This window comes from Lactuca sativa, chromosome 8 (genome assembly GCF_002870075.4).
Source record: "Lactuca sativa cultivar Salinas chromosome 8, Lsat_Salinas_v11, whole genome shotgun sequence".
NCBI classification, from domain to species: Eukaryota; Viridiplantae; Streptophyta; class Magnoliopsida; order Asterales; family Asteraceae; genus Lactuca; species Lactuca sativa.
The window spans coordinates 83,014,822-83,035,695 of record NC_056630.2 but is presented as its reverse complement, the minus strand read 5'-3'; positions in this window follow the sequence as shown (position 1 = coordinate 83,035,695).

The window sequence follows — 20,874 nt, the reverse complement described above, 5'->3', positions numbered from 1 at the left end:
CTTGTTGTAATGTCTTATTACTATGAAAGAACACACATGTATTAAACTATTACTATTAATGCAATGGACGATGTTGTTGCTTGTTTACTACTTCACATTGTTGTGATACATACATGACGTCCTCCGCCCCAGAACGTTTCCGTCGTTCTCGGTTTTGGGGTGTAACAGATTGGTATCAGAGCATTGTTTATAGTGAATTGAGTATATCAACCCATAAAAGATATATTAACTATAAATACAATGGGATTAAAAATACTCTGACTTAGAGTTTATACTTCTAAATAGTAAAATATTTAAGTAAGTATACGTGCCTGCATTCATACTAAAATCGGTGTCACAACGACAAGAACAAAAGTATTACGATTGTTGAATATCACAACTAAGCTTGGGGATGTATAGTCAGTATTGGGAGTGGCATAGCCTGATCAACAATGTTGGTCCGAGGAATGATTAGTATATGCCCAAGAATGGTTGTGATGTAGCAACAATTCTATAAACTTACCAACATTACCACAATGAGAACATTATAACAGAACCTAAGTCTAAAATACCATAGGGGTGTTTTGTGTTACCATAACTACTTACTTGAGAACTAAAAAGGATCTTCATTACTAAGTTGATAGTTGCTAAGTGGATACACTACGGCTATATGTAACTAGGATGTTATAGACTTAGAATCGGTGAAGTTTTTGCTTTACCCTTATTCCTTGTGAATTTGGAGTTAAGGTCACTTATTCGAAAGCCTATCCTGTGTTGAGTACATATGACTGGTATGCACTTTACAAATAGCGATGTAAGTAATGAAGATTTTCTAATAATTATATAGATAGTTCGTCTAATAATTTATTTCCTTACCCCAATTCTCGCATAGATAACATAACTGGACTCCATCCCCATGGCAACCCGTACCTTCCGAACAAAGACAATGTTGGATGGTTTGAAGAAGAACCAGAGAGTGATCATCCAATCCCTTTTGAATGATCACCATGCTGAAAACCTTTCGGATGTTGATAAGTCCGAACCCGAAGTTGAGAACCTACCCCAGGCAGCTCCCGTTCCAATTCTTAACCCTCGTCCGACTTCTCATGGCCCGACGCCCCTTGGGTAGAATGTTTGGAGATAGGGAGCGAAGAGCAAGATCAACCTATGTCATTGGATGGAGACCGAAGCTTCTACAACACAAGTGAAGGAAGCTCGGCAGACATAATTCTTCCAATTCTGGCCCGCAAAGTTGCCCGAAACGAAATTCAGGGCAGGACGGCTCTCCAACGTATCTAATAGGTTAATGCCAATGCCATAATGCATACCATTCTCACCAATCGACTTGATCACAAGTGAGAAATCCGAGAGAAACCATGAGACCTTGCTGCAAGCACTAGCTGAAAACCCGAGCCGAAGTCATAGAGCTCCAAGTACACCAGAGGGTGTACGAGAGATACCTGCTTAATATGGAACGTCAACTAACCGAACTAAGGGTTCACCCTAGGGGTGACCGTCGCCAGTAGGAGATACCTTACATCCTTCTTTTTTTTAAAGAACCGTGTTCCTGTCTATGTTCTGTGTAGTACTTTCTATGTGACTACCTTGTAATGTAAGTACTTTTGGTTAGATCTTTATGATGTCAAGAACTATCTCCTATGGATATGATGTAAGACCTTTTACAAGGTCATTTTTCCGAACTTTTACGTCATGAATATCAAAGATGTTGACAGTCGGCTAACTTCTGTGTCATTCTTTATTCAAGTATTCTTATCATACTTTCATTGGAGTCTATTTGAAACATGCTTTAGTCAAGTCATTGGACTATAGTAATTTAGCTCCGGAAACATTTCCAAGTCTCTTTTAGTGGTTGGATCATGTTATTCACCAACCAACGATACCTCGGCTTGAACGACAAGTGTCTTGAGACCATTCTACGAACTTACTTCCACTCATTACTAGGACTGCATCATAGGGATGTAGGTCAACCCTTCATAAACACACTTCCACTCAGTGCTAGGACTGCATCATAGGGATGTAGGTCAAACTTTTGAGAACATAGTCTTACTCTTTACTTGAACAATCGAAGTACATCTAAAGTCAACCAGAATCGCTCACAAAATCTTTATCTTTCATGTTACAGAATCATGTCGTCATCCAGAAACAATCAGCCGAGCAACGAAACCCCTATCCTCCATACCGACGCCGCTACATTACAAGCTGCAGTAGCAGCTGCTGTGACAACTTTCCTTACACACATCAACTCAGGCAACACAAGCAAGACTGACAAAGGAGTTGAGAGTTCCGATGGTAGTACCAAACCGGGAAAGCAACAAATGGCAACAGTCATAGACTTGCGAAGCCATAAGACCGAAAGGAAGAGACGATATCGTCAAGCCCTAAAGGAGCGCAAGAGATCCCAAAGACTTGCCATGCCACAGAAACAAGTGGCAACTCCTGCAGAACACTTTAGGAAGCAATTTCCAAGGTGGTGTAATGAGGAAGGCACTCGTGTCCACATAACACTGGCTAAACACCTCACTCCCGCCACCAAGGCTAGCACTAGCCAGTCATGCCACCAATGCGGGGAGATAGGGCACCTCAAGAAGCATTGCCCTATAACAAAGAACTCTGGCATAGACGGTAGGATTCTCAGGATCACAGTTGCAGGAGAACCTACTCCGAACCCACGTTAATGTAAATTAGGCGTTTCGTTGTAACATACTTATAAACCATCCAAAACTAGTGCAACCAGAGTCTTATCCTTTGCGGGATCCCATTGGTATAGGGATGCTCGTGCTGCGTATACTTGCCTTTTGTAGTATACCTTATTCGCAGCAATAGTCTTGTAGTAGTCTAAAGTACTGTAACTCTGTTGATGGTTGCACGGTTGTGTTTTGTCTATAAACGTCTTATGTTCAAATCTAATGTCTTTAAGTTTCCTTATGATTCCGACATTATCATTCGACTTGATTCAATTTGATTCTCACAAAAACAGCTTCATACGTACATCTCTTTCTTCGAAATCGCCTTTCCAGCGAAGCCATCATATCAGAACACCAAGTACTCATGAATGGAGTACCTCATAGTTCTTTTCCTTTCTGAAGAAATCCCTGAAGTGCCACTCGTACAGTACGTCAAGTTCAAATCCAAAGATCCATACGGTTGATCTGTCGCTGATGAATGTATACATAGGGGTGATATATAATCAAGGTTCTACAGGTTTAGAATTGACGATTCCACTTTAACTTCTTTTTTTTCCTCGATGGGATGTGAGCTTAAAGAAGAATCAATTATTTGACTACCTTTCAATCTTAATTATATACGACTCGTATACACGAGATTGTGATCGTTGAACCATGTATGAATTCTAATATGAACTTCAGGACGGAGACTGCCCAAGACTACGAGTGATCGTGTTGCCATGCGAATAAACTTAGAAGCCAAACACATGCCCTTCCTGTCGATTGGGACAAGAGAGTCAGATAGACAATCTACACTAATTCATAAGCACTCATGAACGTTGCAGCAAACTTTTGCTATGTCTAATACCATTTAGACAATCTACACACCAATTCATGACAATCTTCATTCATACCTATTTCCAACATATGAACGATTGTGGACTGTTTGAATAATTTGATTATTCTAAATAAACTCAATTATTCTGGAAGTCAAAACATGCAAAGTGAAACAATAGTTAAACAATTAACATAAGACAGTAGCTTTACTTATAAATAATACTCCTTTATTTAATCATCAAATGTCAATTACATTTATCTATTACGAGTTTCTAAAACTATATAATCTAGTCTAATATCATCTCTCAGTCCAATACTCCTAGCATGCTGCAAATGCTTAACCCCACTCGGTCCCTTCGTAAGCGGATCTGCTGGGTTATCTTCTGATGATATCCTCTTAACCACGAGTTGTCCTAGGTTATCTATAATCATAACAGTTTCATAAATTCCATTACATGGCATTGCTTCAAAATATAAGACACCATTTAGATAAGCACAAATTGAACCATTCTCATTATTAAAAGAAAATCTAAATCCTTGTCTAAACAAACCATGAAATGAAATGATGTTTCTTGCCATTTCTAGCGAGTAGCAACAATTATTTAATTATAAACATAATCCATTACTAAGCACTAAAGAATACACTCCAATTTTGGTCACATGCGACGATCTTCTGTTCCCCATGATTAGATTTATTCTTCCACGCTCCACATCCCTATTTCTTCTTAGTCCCTGCAATTCAGAACAAATATGGTAACCACACCCGGTATCGAGGACCCAAGAAATAGCATGAGATGAATCATTAGATTTAATTGTGTATATACCTGCGAAAGATGGCTTGATCTTTCCTTCCCTGATGGCTTGCAGGTACTCTGGGCAGCTTCTCTTCCAATGCCCTATTTTGTGGCAATGGTGGCACTCTGCCTCCTTTGGGTTAGGGTTAGGCTTAGCGGGATCAACTTAGGTCCCACTAGAATAGGAACCATCTCGGGACTTTCCCTTGCGGTAGCTCTTAGACGGAGCCTTCCTCTTTTTGCCCCTTCCTTGCCTAATGGCCAAAACAGGAGCAGCGGGTGGATTGGGAGTGGGTGCAACAGACTTGTCCTTCAGGTTGCTCTCAGCAACCCTAAGGAGACCTTGGAGCTTACTTAGGGTGACCTTTTCCTTGTTCATGTGGTAGGTCATCCTAAATTGGTTGTAACACGGAGGCAAGGAGTGAATGACCATGTCGATAGCCAAGTCTTCCCCAAATTCGACATTCAACTTGCGAAGACGGTCGACATACCTTTGCATCTTTTGCAAGTGTACGGTTAGAGATTCACCATGTCCCATTTTAGCGGAGATCATGTTAGTGAAGATCTCGTAACATTCCTGCCTCGTGTTTTGGTGGTATCTCTCCAACAAGTCTTGGTGCATTTCGTACGGATACATGTCCTCATAGGACTTTTGGAATTCGGCGTTCATTGTGGATATCATGATGCAATGAACCTTCGTTGCATCACGTTCATGAGTCTCAAAAGCAGTCATTTCAGCCGGAGTAGCGATTTCTGGGTTGATTTTCTCGAGCTTCTCATCAAGGACATATTCCTTGTCCTCGTAGCGAGCAATCGTGCGAATTTATCTTATCCATTCGCTAAAGTTTGTTCCATCGAAAGTCACCTTTTAGAAAAGGCTCATCAATGTGAACGAGCTAGCAGCAGCATTGTTTGCGTTCGACATCTACAAATAGAAAGAACAAAGATTGATTAGAATTTAAAATCCCTAATTATCACCCAATAAGAAAAATTAGGGCTAGGATCCAACAACATTATTTACATATTAGAAAAGGGATGTCGTAATCCAACATGCAAATAATTTGAAGGTAAGTGAATGACGATTCACTAATTCTCCACCATGAAAACCTAACTTTAAGTTCTAAATGTATTGAGAATTCCTAGGTTTCGATGAGATTCATTGAACTTTTCAATGGCATGTTTAAATCTCGATATGCCCCTCTTGTTTGTGACTGGGATACAGAGGATCACAAAGTGGGTGTGAATAACCATGCAAATTTACACGGTGCCTTCATTGTAACAATCACCTATTCGATGTGACGGTAACCACACACGCTCCATCGAACTATGATAAACAATGAATCACCCTTTGCCACCTTTGCTTAGAACCAATTAGTGTGCCGATAAACCACACACGCTCCACTAACTTCTTAGAAAAGGGTGCAAAGTGTAATTTCATGGGATTGCATCAATTCATTTTTCCTAAAGTAACTAGGATTGGGAATTTGAAAAACATGTAGTTACTTTATATTTAATATTATACTTTTAATGAGGAGATGGAGTTGCCCTATCCTACCCATTCGGCTAACGACCCTCCACCGATCAAGCAAGTGGTGGGTGAGAGTGTACTCCCATTAAGCGCCATTTTATAGGCAGCAACCTTATACCCACCTTATAGACCGGCTTCGTGAATGAGGCCTACTAACGGTAAGACTAGCATTTTAATTATACATATATATATATATATATATATATATATATATATATATATATATATGTATGTATATTAATCTTGTAATATTATATTAGTATAGGGTTGAATTTTAAACTTGTAAAATTATACGGTTTGAAATTTAAATTGTCTAAATTAAACTTTTAATCACAAAACATGAATTTCAAAACTTGAGGACAAGTTTTAAACTTTTCAAAACATAAGGGATCAAATAACAAATAATCCAAATTAACATTTAATCACATAATTATCCATATTTGATTTATTTAATTATTTTTTGCAAAACAATTTACCAATTTAATTAAAATAATCAATCAATTATCACATAAGGAAATTATTATTCAATTTATTGGTAAATATCTTTAATTAGGTCAAGGATATACTCAAATATATGTTAAAATCGGATTTATATTGACCCATTAAGATAAAGGCAAGTTTCCATAAGATAAATAGCAAGAAATCCCGAACTTAGCTCCTTCTGACGCTCGAACTCGCCGAGTACCACAATGGACTCGCCGAGTTGAGGCCTTCTCGCAGAGTACCACTATGGGACTCGCCGAGTTCATCAGGAAGAAGATAAAAATCAAATTTTGCAATAAACAGTCAAGTAACAAATGCATCAATTCAATAGAAACCAATCAAGGCTCTGATACCACTGATGGGTTTGAGCCATAAGAACATTCCTATGTGCACATACAAACCCTAATGCTTGGATCTAGGTCTCTCTAATTGAACATGCAATGTATCCAAGACTTTGATGATAGATCTAGTATAATAACACAAGGAAAAACAGATCTAAAGAATTACCTTAAGTTTCTTGCTTGAATCTTCTTGTCCTTGGAGCTTAGAGTCACAATTGTCACTCCTCTAATGGCTTACAAACACAAACTTAGCAAGAGGATGAATAGAGAGAGAGAGAGGAGAGGGCAGGAAGTCGGCCAGGGTTTCTTCAAAGGCAAGAGTGCCGATTTCCTTGACCCCATGGGTCTATTTATACTAGTGACGCTCCTAGGGTTTCACCCTTAAACCCTAATTGGATAACTTAGGCCCTAAGTAATCCAATCTCCTTATGATAAGCCTTGGATGATTTCTAGGCCCTTCTAAACCCCAAAACCGTCCACCCCTTATCCATGAGGGATTATAGCCCAAAGTACAACTATCATACAATTGACAGTTTATGCCCTTTTATTTAATTAATCTCTTTAAGTCACCAAATTAATTCCTAATTAATTTATGACTTATATTAATCAAATAACAATATTATTATTCATTATATTATTCTCATAATATATTAATAATATTTCTTCTCTCATTATAAATCATCCTGTCAAGTTGCTATGGTGAAGGCAACCCAAAAGGACCATGCACAATCGGGTCAAATACTTGCATAATATAGTTGCAGCCTTAGACACTATTCCAACAAAAAGGTCCGAAGTCACACTGATGTCCTGAACGCATGACGTTCCCCGTTGGAGTGCTGGGCTTTCGCCACCGACTCATATCGCGGACCCAAATCGGAACGCAAGGCATTCCTCAACCCTATGCGGCGCGTTCGCATGTTGGTTCCAAAAAGGCTTATTAAGCACTTTATGCTTAAAGCCATGCTATCCAAACGTAGATCCAAGCCATCTAGGACCTTTAGAATCATAAAGTCATGGACTTGGTGACTTTGCATGCCCCCAAAAGTCCCAATCTCAAGAAATACCAATCAACTTCCATACAAAGGGCTTAATCTTATGCATGGGTGATGCAGAAATTAATAAGCACTAGTTAATCCTACTAACGTGACTAATTATTTCCTAAGGCAATGTACCTTGTTGAAGATAAAATAGCACACTAGACAGGAATCGAACACAGGGAACAATATTTTAGCTAATTTTTATCTACTACTAATGAATTACTAATAAAATAGAAAATGGGTTTTCTCTTGTTTTGCAAGACTAGAAACTTGATTTACCAAATTAACTAAATTTTAACTAATTAAACTAACACTAAAACTAAGCAAGGAACACAAAGATTAATTTACCGAGGTAATTAAGGTACTTTCGTTTAGCTTCATTTTTATTTGTTATTATGGTTGATTCATGGAAGTGCAATGGATTTTAGTTTAATTGGTTACCGATTCCTATAATGACCAAATTCGCGTTCACTCCTTTAATCCTTTAGCAAACAAGCTCATTAAACGGTGATCAGGAGGACAAACTAACTAGTTTACTAGTGTTCAGTTCGAGTTGATTAGACTTATAATTAATTCATCAAATTAGTCATTTAAATCAATTCTATATATGATTTGTCGTCATATATTAGCTCCTACACTTTTTTACCCACTTTCCTACTTAACCCTAGGTTTCGTTCAAAACTCTAGTCCTGTAATTTTGTTGGTCACAAGATTATAAGATTCAAATTTAACTAAGAAAGATGGTCATACAAACTTAATTAAATTCAGCAATAAGTAGAGAAAAGAAATTATCAAAAGTATGTGAGGTTCTTTAATAAGTCAGATCAACAAATAACCAATACAAACTAAATCCAATCCATAAATCAACTCATAATTTAGCAAATTATCCTAGGCTAAACGAAAGTCATGAGGTTTAACCCATGATTTCAACAACGAAAAGTATAAAAATGAAATTTAATAGCATAGTCATGATTAAACTAAAGAGAAAATCGTAATGAGAAGTTTTTATTGCCTTAATGCCTTCAATTTTCAAGCTTCAATTGGTATCTTCACTCCCAAGCCTTAGATCTTGGCTTTAGTCTTCGAAATTTGTCAGAAAATTCAACCAAAAAGTCTTGCATTCGTAAAAGAATGAGTTATATTTATACTTTTCCTGAAATCAGGGCACCACGACGTGGTGAGGCCATCACGTCGTGGTCTTCGTGTTTATCCCGTATTCCACAAGTCTTCGAAACCAATCGGGAAGCTTCAAAACGCCACATCGTGGTAGGGTCACCACGTTGTGTTGGGTGTATTTTTTCTTCATTTTTAAGCATTGGTCCAAACTCCAAACTTCTAGCTTCCAGCTTCCTTTTTGCTCCAAGCATATCTTTTATCCCTACAACATAATTCATAACAAATTAAGTACCTTTTGTTCAATAAAGGGCATAAAAGTAATTAAAAATATTAAGATATGATGTATAATTATGTGTATAGATATGCACATATCAATGGGCTCATTAAGACCCTCCAATTGGTAACTTTTCTATCTTAGGGACTCAAATAGCACCAAGGGTGGAAACCCTAAGCCTAGAAATGGATTTGGAACAATAAAACTTCATTCTTGGGCCCATAAAGGTATAAAACCCACTATAAAATATATAAGTATTCATGAAGCAAGTTTTGAATTTTTTACCTCATGTGAGTGCTAAACGATGATGATAACTCAGATCCTTAAGCTCAAGCTACATAACTTCTCCACCACTAACTTCCTCTTCCTTCTTCCAAGGCTCCAAGCTAGTAAAATGGACTTCACAAGATCAAGATCACACAAAGATGAAGAAGATTAGGGTTTTTAGGGTTTCTGAGTTAAGGAGGCTGAGGTATGGGACATAATGTTCTTTATATAGGTCCCAAACCCTAAAAGTTAGGGTTTGCATTCTGCACGTGAATGCAGGGCGTTCACGTTCCTCAGGGGAACACCCTGTGTTCGGGCTTCGCCTCCAAAATCCCAAATTGGCAGAAACCGTCCCTCCTTCCTTCAAACTTGCTAATTACAAGGTCCCAAAGCAATATTTCAACATATAAGGGACCAAAATATAAATAATATTTGGGCTGAGCGTTACAAATTAAGATTCCTTTGGACTCAAGATGCATTTTTACATCTATCATCCATGACACATAGTTTTTCCCACTAATTTCAAGTGCTGCAAACTCGAGCTTTGCAATGTTGGACATATTGTAACTATAAATTTAAACAAAATAAGAAGATGCAAATTAAAATCCATTTTTTTTAATATGTATTGCACAAAACAAAAACAGGAGAAGAATCATCCCATATAAGACTAAGAAATGATAAAATAAATCAGGACAAAATACATCTGGTGTGAGATTAAAAAATAGGAAACTAATTACTATGTCATTATAGTTGTAAAAATCACAACCGGATGAATCATTTTTGATCTTTATAACCTTGAAAAATGAGAGAATTTACTCCTTTTTGTGGTAGAAAGAAATATGTTAGTGATGTTATTTATAGTAGAAAAATCATCGTTATTTTTGCGGTTTATAACCGTTGCATATATATAGTCGGGGTGTGTGTGTGTGTGTGTGTATATATATATATATATATATATATATATATATATATATATATATATATATATATATTCAATAAGACCTTTAATTAGTACATAATTTTACTTGATATAGTTTTACTAATTAGAAACATAAAGAAATATTAGTAAATGTTTTAATAAAATTATGAAAAATATCTAAAACATAAATAAATAAACATTAACATGTATAAATTAATGTTAGTATACATATATAAAAATTATTGCATAATTTAAATGTTAGTGGCATAAATAAAAATTAGTTGTATAAAGTAAATGTTAGTATGCATAAATAAAAGTTAGTTGCATAAAGTAAATGTTAGTATAAGAAATAAAAATCGTTAGTAGTCCATAATATCCATATTGAATAATTTTTATTAATTCACTAGAATTTTTTTAATATGATAGAGGGTTTTATAATTAATAATGTTTTTACTAAGTAATACATACCTTGATTAAGATAGATGTGATTTCCACTTGTTTAATAACCTTGATTAGAACTTTTGTGCTGATAATGTGTTATAAATTTGATGTGATTAAAACAAAAACTAACAAAATTAAACTAGAGCATTATAAAATAAAAGAAGAAGATTTGAGATGATTCTTAAACACTTAGAAGATTGTATTCAAGATGATGTAATTATTTCTTTCACATTTGATGGGTATTTATCAGTGTTGCAAATATCGGTCTAGGCGGCTGATTCATCGGCGCCTAGGCGCTTGGCGGTCCTCCACCGTCGACGTTTATAGCTAATCGGACCTTATTATCGGACGTGGTCAAAATCGGTCAAAGACGGAGATTATCGGGTCTAGGCGTGTCTAGGCGCCCTTATCGGTCAACTAAAGTCAATGGAAAAAAAATTTAAGGGCAAAAGTGTCAAAATGTTAGAATTGCTGCTAGGGTTCTTCTCATTCCATCACATTCATCTATTTTCTTTTTAAAAATTCTCTTTGTACTTTGAAGGAATGAACAAAAGCATCAACTGAAGCTTCTACAACGACTCCATCTTCTTCTTCGTTTCCATCTGCCCTTCTCCGACACAATCTTTTTCTTTCATTCACGTCATCGCAGTCCATCAGTCGTCATCCTCGAAGCTAAATCGGTCGGAGCCTTCTGAAGCTTCCACAATAGTCGCCGCCATCTGAAGCTTCCACAACATTCTCCGCCTCCGATGCCATCATCTCTTCCTCCGACGTCGTCGTTTGACCTCCGTAATCTCGTCAAAGGTTAGTCTCTACTCTTCACTTCTACTTTTTTTATTTACGGATTAATATTAGGGTTAAGTTGTGTTTGTTTTAGGCTTCTAGAATTTGATTAAAACCGATTATTGATTGTTGAGAATTGTCAATTGAGTTAAGTTGATTTTGTTTCTGCTCTTGGATGATTCTGCCCTTGACACACTCCCACTTCCAGAAATCAACTTGAATTTGTTTTACTGTTAAGGTTGAGTCAAATTGACGCACACAAACCGTTTGATGAAAATCCTCAAAGAGTTTATTGTTGTTCTTGGCTTAAGAACAGGGTTTGTTTGGACCTTGACCCATATATATGTATTGGAGGAATCAATTTGCAATAACATAGGTTTATTTTTCCTAGCATTTGTTTTTGATTTTGCTTTGGAAGCTAACTGTAACTCCTATGTGTTGTATAGCAATAATCAGGATGGAATCATCGATCATGGAATTCCCTCATATCCACAGCCTCCTGTTATTGAATTCCCTCAACATTCACAAAGTTCCAAATGCTTAGACTTGGATCCAGATGCACTAGACAGCAAGTTGCAGTAGACTTGGATCCATTTTATGCAGAGTTGGATCCAAATGCATTGGTTGGTTATGTAGATATGATGTATTAAGGATCAAAGGAGTTTTTTGTAATCATAGTTTCATGTTATAATGTTATATTTATTAATTTTTTTAATAATTTTTTAATAGATATAATGTTATATTCTTAGAATTAATATTATATTTATTAACTTTTTAATAATTAATGGTCCCCGATTAATCCCCGCCTAGCCGATTAATCCCTTGACCCCAGTCCACCGTCGAGCTACCGTCGAGCGATTTCTGCAACCTTGGTATTTATACTACATATCATCCTATTCTTATATCATTTACTAAATAGTTAAAGGAAATTATTTGAAGGGTGAAAAATGTTCATCCACATGCTATATCTAACTCAATGATTTTATGGCTTTTATAACTATATATATATATATATATATATATATATATATATATATATATATATATATATATATATATACATCTTCATATGCATGATTAGGGTTGAAGCCATAGGCTGTCAAGAGGGTGTATGTACGTAGCTTCGTTTCCCTCGATCATGCGTTCTCCTATGTAGTCAATTTTCATCTTCGATGAGTTACCGACAAAAGATAGTTCATGCTTAGTTACCGGCGATAGCAGATGAAGGAAGAGAAATATAATTATGTGTTTCCCGGTAATAGCATTGAGAGATGCGTTTTCTAAATAGAGAGAAAGTGAAATCCATCAGAAGTATTTCTCCGATGATGTCTTCCGATGAGCAAGATACCCTAAAAAGTTTGGGGTCCAATTCACTATAATGTCCAAGAGAGAGTTCGTCGAGGCTGTGAGGTTCGATCTTCAGCTAAGGATGAAGAAATAAGAAGCCCCGGTTATCATCTTCGATGTGGCTTCCGACAGCCACATAACCGAGAGTGAGAGAGGAATGACTTCATTCATGAAAGACACGATGATTTTGGTAATCCATCTAGGAAGCAAAGGATGAAAAGATGGTCAAGAACGAGTTGATTCGTGTAAGTGGTGTGTATATCCATTGACGGACACCATTATTAATACAATTACGTGAGTTAAAACAAGAACCCTTCTTTTTCCTATAATTAGGTTCTTTGATGGGCTTAAAAGCTACAATAAAGGGTAAATGGAATACTTGATAAATTTGATCAATTTAAATGAATTATAGGCTAAAGGTTGACTTTTATGATGGTAAAAGGGGTTTAACCTTTCATGATAATGGATTGCTTCGTAATATAAGGTACTCCTTATTTATTTATTTATTTATTCCATTCATTTGGTTAATATATGAATACTTGAGTATGTTTATGGACTTATTTTAATGAGTCAATATTATTTATTAATGGAGTAAATATCATATATGAGACCAATTTAAATACAATAATTTCTAACAAGATATAATAGTCATAAATAATTAATCAGGTTTAGGAAGTAGGTGAGTAAATTTAATCTTGGTTTAAGATGGGTAGGTTTTACCTATTTACCGAAACTTTGGATTAAATACAAACACGATGATATAATATTAGGCCATGGGTCTAATTTTATATAATTGGATTATAGGTCTTTAGCATACAAGAGCAATGTATGGAATCAGAGTGTCTCTAAATGCTATAATCAACTGAGGATTTAGTGTCGACTATTCGATCGATATTTGGGTGAATCTTCTCACTATACTGTGTAAGATGCTAGATGGTCTTTGTGACTCTTGCATGTATGTTGGTCAAAGCCTATTGGGTGAGACCCGTTATGCAGGTTGGGCGAGGCCCGTTAGGTGGGACTCGTTATACAAATTGGGCATAGCCCGTTGGGTGGGACCCGTTATAATGATTAGGTGAGGATCGTTTATATACTTTTTGGGCGAGGCTTATTATATATATGTTGTATGTGGTATCTTGGGGAATTAAGTAAGCTTTGTGCTTACAGTTTTAAGTTTAAATGTTGCAAATCTTCTTGGCAGTACGGGAAGAGCACGATGTGATTGCATCACATCCGTTATGATTTTGAGATGTTCCGCACTTTTGAATTTATTACTCTGAATTATGTTATCAAATAACTGAATATTTTTTTTATGATTTAATGGTATGATTACTCTGTTTTAAAAATGAAAATTTTAGCTTGAAATTTGGGACGTTACATCTTTGTTTGGGAACTCTGTGATTAAGAATACTCCCCTCCTGCCCATGGACGTAGGTCATCTTGACCGAACCATATAAATATTATGTCTTTGTGTGCTTTTAGTTTCGTGTGTTACCCACATTACTTCTTAACAAGGGCCATCAGAACTTGACAAGTGACATCAGATTTGTTATGGGACTTGACAAGTATCGTCTGATTTTCTAACATTTATCTCAGACTAAGTATATTTTAAATTTGTGCGAACGACCTCTTCTTTTGGATAATCGGGCAGTTGATATGCCTCTAGAGAGTAATGACAAATATTCTCCAACTGATGATGTCCCCTTATCAGACCTGAGCCTTTATCGTACTATTGTAGGAAGTTTGGTTTATCTTATTGTCACTAGGAAAAATATTTTTCATATTGTTCATGTAGTTAGCAAATTTATTACTAATCCTTCTACTATTCATTGGGGAGTTGTTTGTATTTTGAGATATCTTTGTGGTACTCAGTTCCGCAACCTTGTGTTTCCTTCCATATCATCTCTTGAGCCACGCTCCTATAGTGATGTTGATTGGGATAACGATGTTTATGATCGCAATTCCACTACCGGGTATTGTATTTTCCTTGGAGGTTTGTTGACTTCGTGGAAGAGTAAAAAAATTAGATGTTGTCTCTCGGTCATCTACAAAAGCTCAGTATCGAGCTATGGTTGTTGCGATTTGTGAGATTGTTTGGTTGCGATGGTTTCTTGTAGATACTGTGTTTGTATTTCTCAGCCTACCATTTGCATTATGACAACACAAGTGCGATAATGATTGCCAAGAATTTGTGTTCCATGAATGGACAAAACATATTGAGATTGATTGTCGTTTCACTTATCATCACATTCCAAAGGGAACTATTTCTCTACCTTATGTTCTATCAACCTTGCAGATTGTTGATATGTTTACGAAGGTCTTGACTGCTCATCGATTTTATTTTTTGTCTGACAAAGTTTCAATGCTTATTGTTGTCATATTATAAGTTTGAGGATGAGCGTTAGCATAATAAGTTTATTGGACTATTTTGGTTTGAGCATTATGTTTAGCCATTTAGTTAGGTTTAACATAATTAACTTTCTACTTACGACGTCTTTCCCTTTTATTGTAGTTGTATTTTTCTTTACAATAATAAAACTCTAACCATATTTTGTTTTAATTGTTTGTTAGTTTACATTTTATTTAAAACCATATAATTACAGCGAGATTACACCTACCACATTGTCAGAAATAACCTCAAAATGTATCTAGAGCCACACGTCTAGAAAATACCTAAACAAAATCTAAGTTCTACAAACAAAATAACCAAAAAAATAAAATAAAATAATAAATTTCAAGCTACAATTATGAATTAGCTTCAAAAATCAGTCATACCACTCAGCAACTGTACATTTTGAAAAGCCCTCGCTTCTATTCGGCCCACTTGACCACCCCATTCTCACATCTTTCATTATTCTCATAGACTCATAGTTTTCATAATATCCAACCCATTATGATTTTTCCAGCAGCCCATCTCGGTTAATATGGATCATGTGGTGCTTGACTTGTGATGATAGAGGTAGGACCTTGGTGTAAAACTTTTTTGATTACGTCCTTATGATCAAGCATATCATATTTACTGGTTAAGAAAAAAAATTGTGTTTTATTTAGGGTTGCAAACATGTCTTTTTTTTTAATGGTCTTGTTAATTTTTCTTTTGGACATGGTTTATTTTATTTGTACGGCTAAGATTTAGTAACAAATTAAGTTACATTATGATGAAACAATACAAATGCACATCATTAAGTTATCTAAATTATCTGTAGTTTGTCTAATTAAATATCACACTTTAGCTAACAAACTATATAATTTTTAATTTTTATTTTTAATGTTATCTAAATTGTGAAATCTGTAAACAACGTGTATGGTTTTTTTAAGAGTGTGCTCAACAAAACCAGTTGGACTAATAGATGGTAGCCAGAAGTTATAGCTTTGATTTGTATATGAGTGTTCAGCAAAACTAACCAAAAGCTTTTAAAACATATAAAATTACATATAATGATATCTTTGTAAAATATAAAATAGAAACATATTTAAAAAAAATAATTAAATCAATTTGCAAAAAAAAAAAATGTTAAATTCTACTTGGAATAGCTTTTGGATTTACAATTTATTTTAAAAAAAATTTAAAAGTTATATTGTCGAACGGTTTTTTTTTTTTCAAAATTTTCTTACTAAAATTTTCCAAAAGTTACATGCCAAACAGACCTAAATTTTCGTTAAGTTTTTATTTGGAACTAATCTACATTCTACCGTTTGTTTAATAAAGTTTTACAGTTTTAATAAATTTAAAAGATATTTAAAAAATGGTATTAACGATGCAACCCCATTTATTTGCATCGCAACTCACTATCAAATATCATACTTTTAATAAATTAGAGAAAAAAAATTAAACAATTGAGGTTGTTTAACGAAATTTCAGTTTATATGACTTAGGAAAAAAATATATTAGCAATGCAACTAAAATTATTTTGACTCTCACGTAAATGTTTAATCAAATTCATACTTTATAAGTGGAATCATTATGTAGATATACCATATATGTGTGAATATTTAACAAATGTTTAAGATAGATCATAAAAGTTTTACATAGACGTAGTGTGTAAACGAGCAACATGCTTTATTAATTCTGTTTGGATAACAAAACTAATTTTTTTAAAAATAACATTTATAGATTGCTCTACTATGCATGACCCGTCAGACTCTATTAAGAAGATCCGCAACATCTAGTGCAAGAAAACCAAAAATATCAAACACAAAATGTATAAAAATTTGTTGATTTTTCATGCATGCTTTCTCGTTTTTACCGTTTTGAATGATACAACTCTTAAAAATGCATTTAACAAATGAAAAGTCAAAATACAAATAATTTTTTTTTAATTAAAAAGTATATTTAATACTTTTCATTTTCAACTACAGCAACAAGTTCAATTGTCATCGTACAATGAGTGAGATGTCATCGTACAAATAAAAATGCATTTAACAAAAACAATTTAAATTGTTCATTTTAAACAACGGGTTAAGATATCCTCTACTAGTAAGTTGTATAAGAACGAATTTATAGGGTATAAATTTTATAAACCAATTTTAGTAGGATATTTGATTTATTGCATGAAAACCAAACATGTGCATTGGCGGTTCTAGTGAATGAAATGGTCCTCATTACATGTGCAAATAATGAATTATTTTTTAATGTCCAAGCCCAAAGCCGAATGGGATTAAAAGCAAAATGTACATAGTAGGTTACGAGATCGATTGGTAAACGTCAAAATTTAAGTATAATCATAATGAATCAGTACAATTGCATGTGCAAATAAAATATTGTTTTGAATGCAAATTTTATGTTCTGAGAAATATATAAAAGAAAAAAAAATTTGGTCAGATGGTTTCGTAAAAATTATTGATATGATCCAACAAGTTTTCAATTTGTATGGAAATTCTAAAATTAAATTTTTTAGTGGTTTTGGTCCATAAATTAAGAAATTCTTATGATTTTGGTCCCTGAAAGACTTGATTTGATCATTTTTCCCTTTATTTATTTTTTTCTTTTTTTCTATTTATTTTAATCAAAAAAATTTTTAAAAAAATAGGCAACGACCCCACCCCCACCAGTACCCTACGCCTTTTCGTTACTTTGTTTCTCATTGTGTCCTCCCTCTTCACCACCGATTGCTTCTCCTCCATCCTCCATCTTCACCGCCGAGGGCATATCCTCCATACTCCATCTTCATCATCGACATGCATCATCTTCTGCGTTCCTTTCCACCAGCCACCAATGTTATTAAAATTTCCCCATTTTCATCGCAAACTAAAAACCATCAACAAAATCGAAGATTGGAAATCAAGACACATCTGCAAAACCGGTATACCAGCCGATCGATTGGAAATGTGGTCTACCACGAAAAGTTCATCCTTGGAAACCGACATATGGTTTACAGATTCCACAAGATCTGTAAACATATGGTTCGACAATGAACAAGAAAATTTGTCTAACAACCTATCGATTAGAAATCGACATCTATCTTCAAAATAGAAAACAAAATCGAAATTAGGGTTCAATGGATAACACTCAATGACATTCATCATTTTGTAGAGGTATCGATAAACGTTTATGGTATGCGGTCTTGCAGATGAGGATTGTTCATTTTGCAGATTCATCTAGGGTTTGTAACTACATGCTCGGATTACAAATAGAGATTGATACTTCAACTACTTCTTGTGTCCTTTTTAATGATTAAATTTTTGATGTTGAAGATATTGGTTAATGTTTGTGTATTTGTGTTTTGTTTTACCAATACTAAGCGACAATTTGAAAGTTGTTTTGGTTTTTGAATATTTGAAGTTTAGTTATGGTGATTTGAGGATAAGGTTTTTCTTTATTGTGTTCAAGTAACACTAAGGAATAATAGTATATACAATTGGGTTTATTTATTTATTTTGTTTGTGCAGGTGTGTATGTGTTTGAGTTTCAAGTGTGTCTGTTTTTTAACTTGTAGGTATATGTATATGTGTGTGAAGTGTTTATATCTGATAAGTGGTTTTGACATGTCATGTATTCTTAAGCTTCAATGTGTGTATAGTGTGGATTTGTGTGTTTAAATGATAAGGGAAGAAGAAGACAGTTAGGATATGGGTTTCAAAGGTTTTCCGATGTGTGCATATGAGAGAGAGAGAGAGAGAGAGAGAAAAAGAGAGAGAGAGAGATAGAGAGAAAAATAAAAGAGGTACCATTGGGGGTGGGTGGCTGTTCTTTTATTTTTTAATTATCTAAATATATAAAAATATACAAAAGAAATGATAAGGGCAAAATTGTATTTTTGAACTTTTTCAAGACTAAAACCACGAAAAATTCATGATTTTGGATTTTCTATGCAAGTTGAAAACCTTTTGGACCATATCCACAGTTTTTTCAAAACCACAAAGACCAATTTTACGGTTTTGTTTATATAATACCTTAGCATATAGTTATATACACAATTCAATTCGATAACCAATACAATCACAAAACATGGCTTAGGTTATTCTATTCAAAGTAATTATTGTGTTATTGTATGCATAAATGTGGGCCAATCAATTTTACTTATTTTAAGAAAGTGATTAATATATATTACTGAATTAAATATAATTGAAAAATATCATATAATTTAATTTCAAGGGTATTTTAGTCAATTAATATCTATTTAATAAAGAAAAATTGCTATTTTAAGGGATTGTAGATTCTATTAATTTTAAAAATCCGATTTTACGAATTATAATTCTTTTAAGTCGGATATTCTGACAGAATGTGTTTATGAGTATATTCAAAAATAAAAATATTCTTAAACATATTTATTGATCATGACTTTAAAAACTTCTTGTAGAATAACAAATTCTAGAACAATCAATTGAAGAATAAAAACAAAAAATACATTATTTCTTATAAAATACGGCGGGTAACAATTGTTAAGAATTACATTTATTGTTAAAGAATAAAGCTAAAAAAACTTTCAAAACGGGAAAGAAAACATCAAAATCTAACAACGACACTAATGCATTCTAAAAGAATAATGTTGCTTAGAACCACTTTCAATTTTGTGGCCCGTTCTTCAAGCATCAATTTCTCTGAAAACAAAACCAAATTGTAGTTTAGATTCCAACAGAATTAGAATTCATGATTTCATTCCAACAGAATTGGAATTCGTGATGCCATACAATTCGTGAATAAATGCCATTGATCTTCTTCAATGGTCCATAATCGATTGATTCCAACCATTCTTACGAGAATGACATTTTGTGAGACTAATACCATACGAGAATTACGTTCTACAAGAATATCATTATGTTAAAACATATTTATTCTCCTTATCTAATTTACGAAAACGTGCAATCCCTGCTTTTGCTTCTCTCTTTTACTAGTTCCAACCTCCAGATCCTTTTCTGATAAAAAGAAATATCAAACTAACAATCCAACTTAAAATTAAAGTTCAGTGAAAACTCCAAGTAGTCTTACTTGATACCAGTAAAAATAGATGACCTTAAAAAAAGTAATTGGAAGAGATGCAAAATTTCATTATGGTTTTCAGGAAATTACCAATTGTAACTTAAGCCTACAAGGATTGAAAATGCTTTGTTTCTAGTATCACCACATTCAGAACTAAGATACATCAAAACGTAAAGCTCTCATAAATCACAGACTACTGTAACTTAAGCCTACGAGGATTGAAAATCGCATGGTTTTTGAACAAGATTAACAAATCTAAATAAATTATAAAGTTAAAATCACTTTAAACTCAAGAAACAAGCTATAAAAACACGATACTCCAAAAATATGTTACCTGGTTTTGAAGGGGAAGGCGGGGCTGTATGATTTGACTAAGATCTTGACCAATAGGGAAAAAATTAGGGAATTGGTGGTCATCGGTGGGGACTTGGTGGTTGCGGTGGTCTGGATAAACGAAACAAAAATTAGGGAGATAATGGCTGGTCGTAATGGCTAGGATCGATGGATGCAAGAAAATCTGAAGGGAATGAGGTCTACAACCGTTGATGGAGATTGATCATGTATCAGTCGGATGAATTTCATATGAGATTGAGCCACTGCCATTGACGCGCACATGCCACCTGG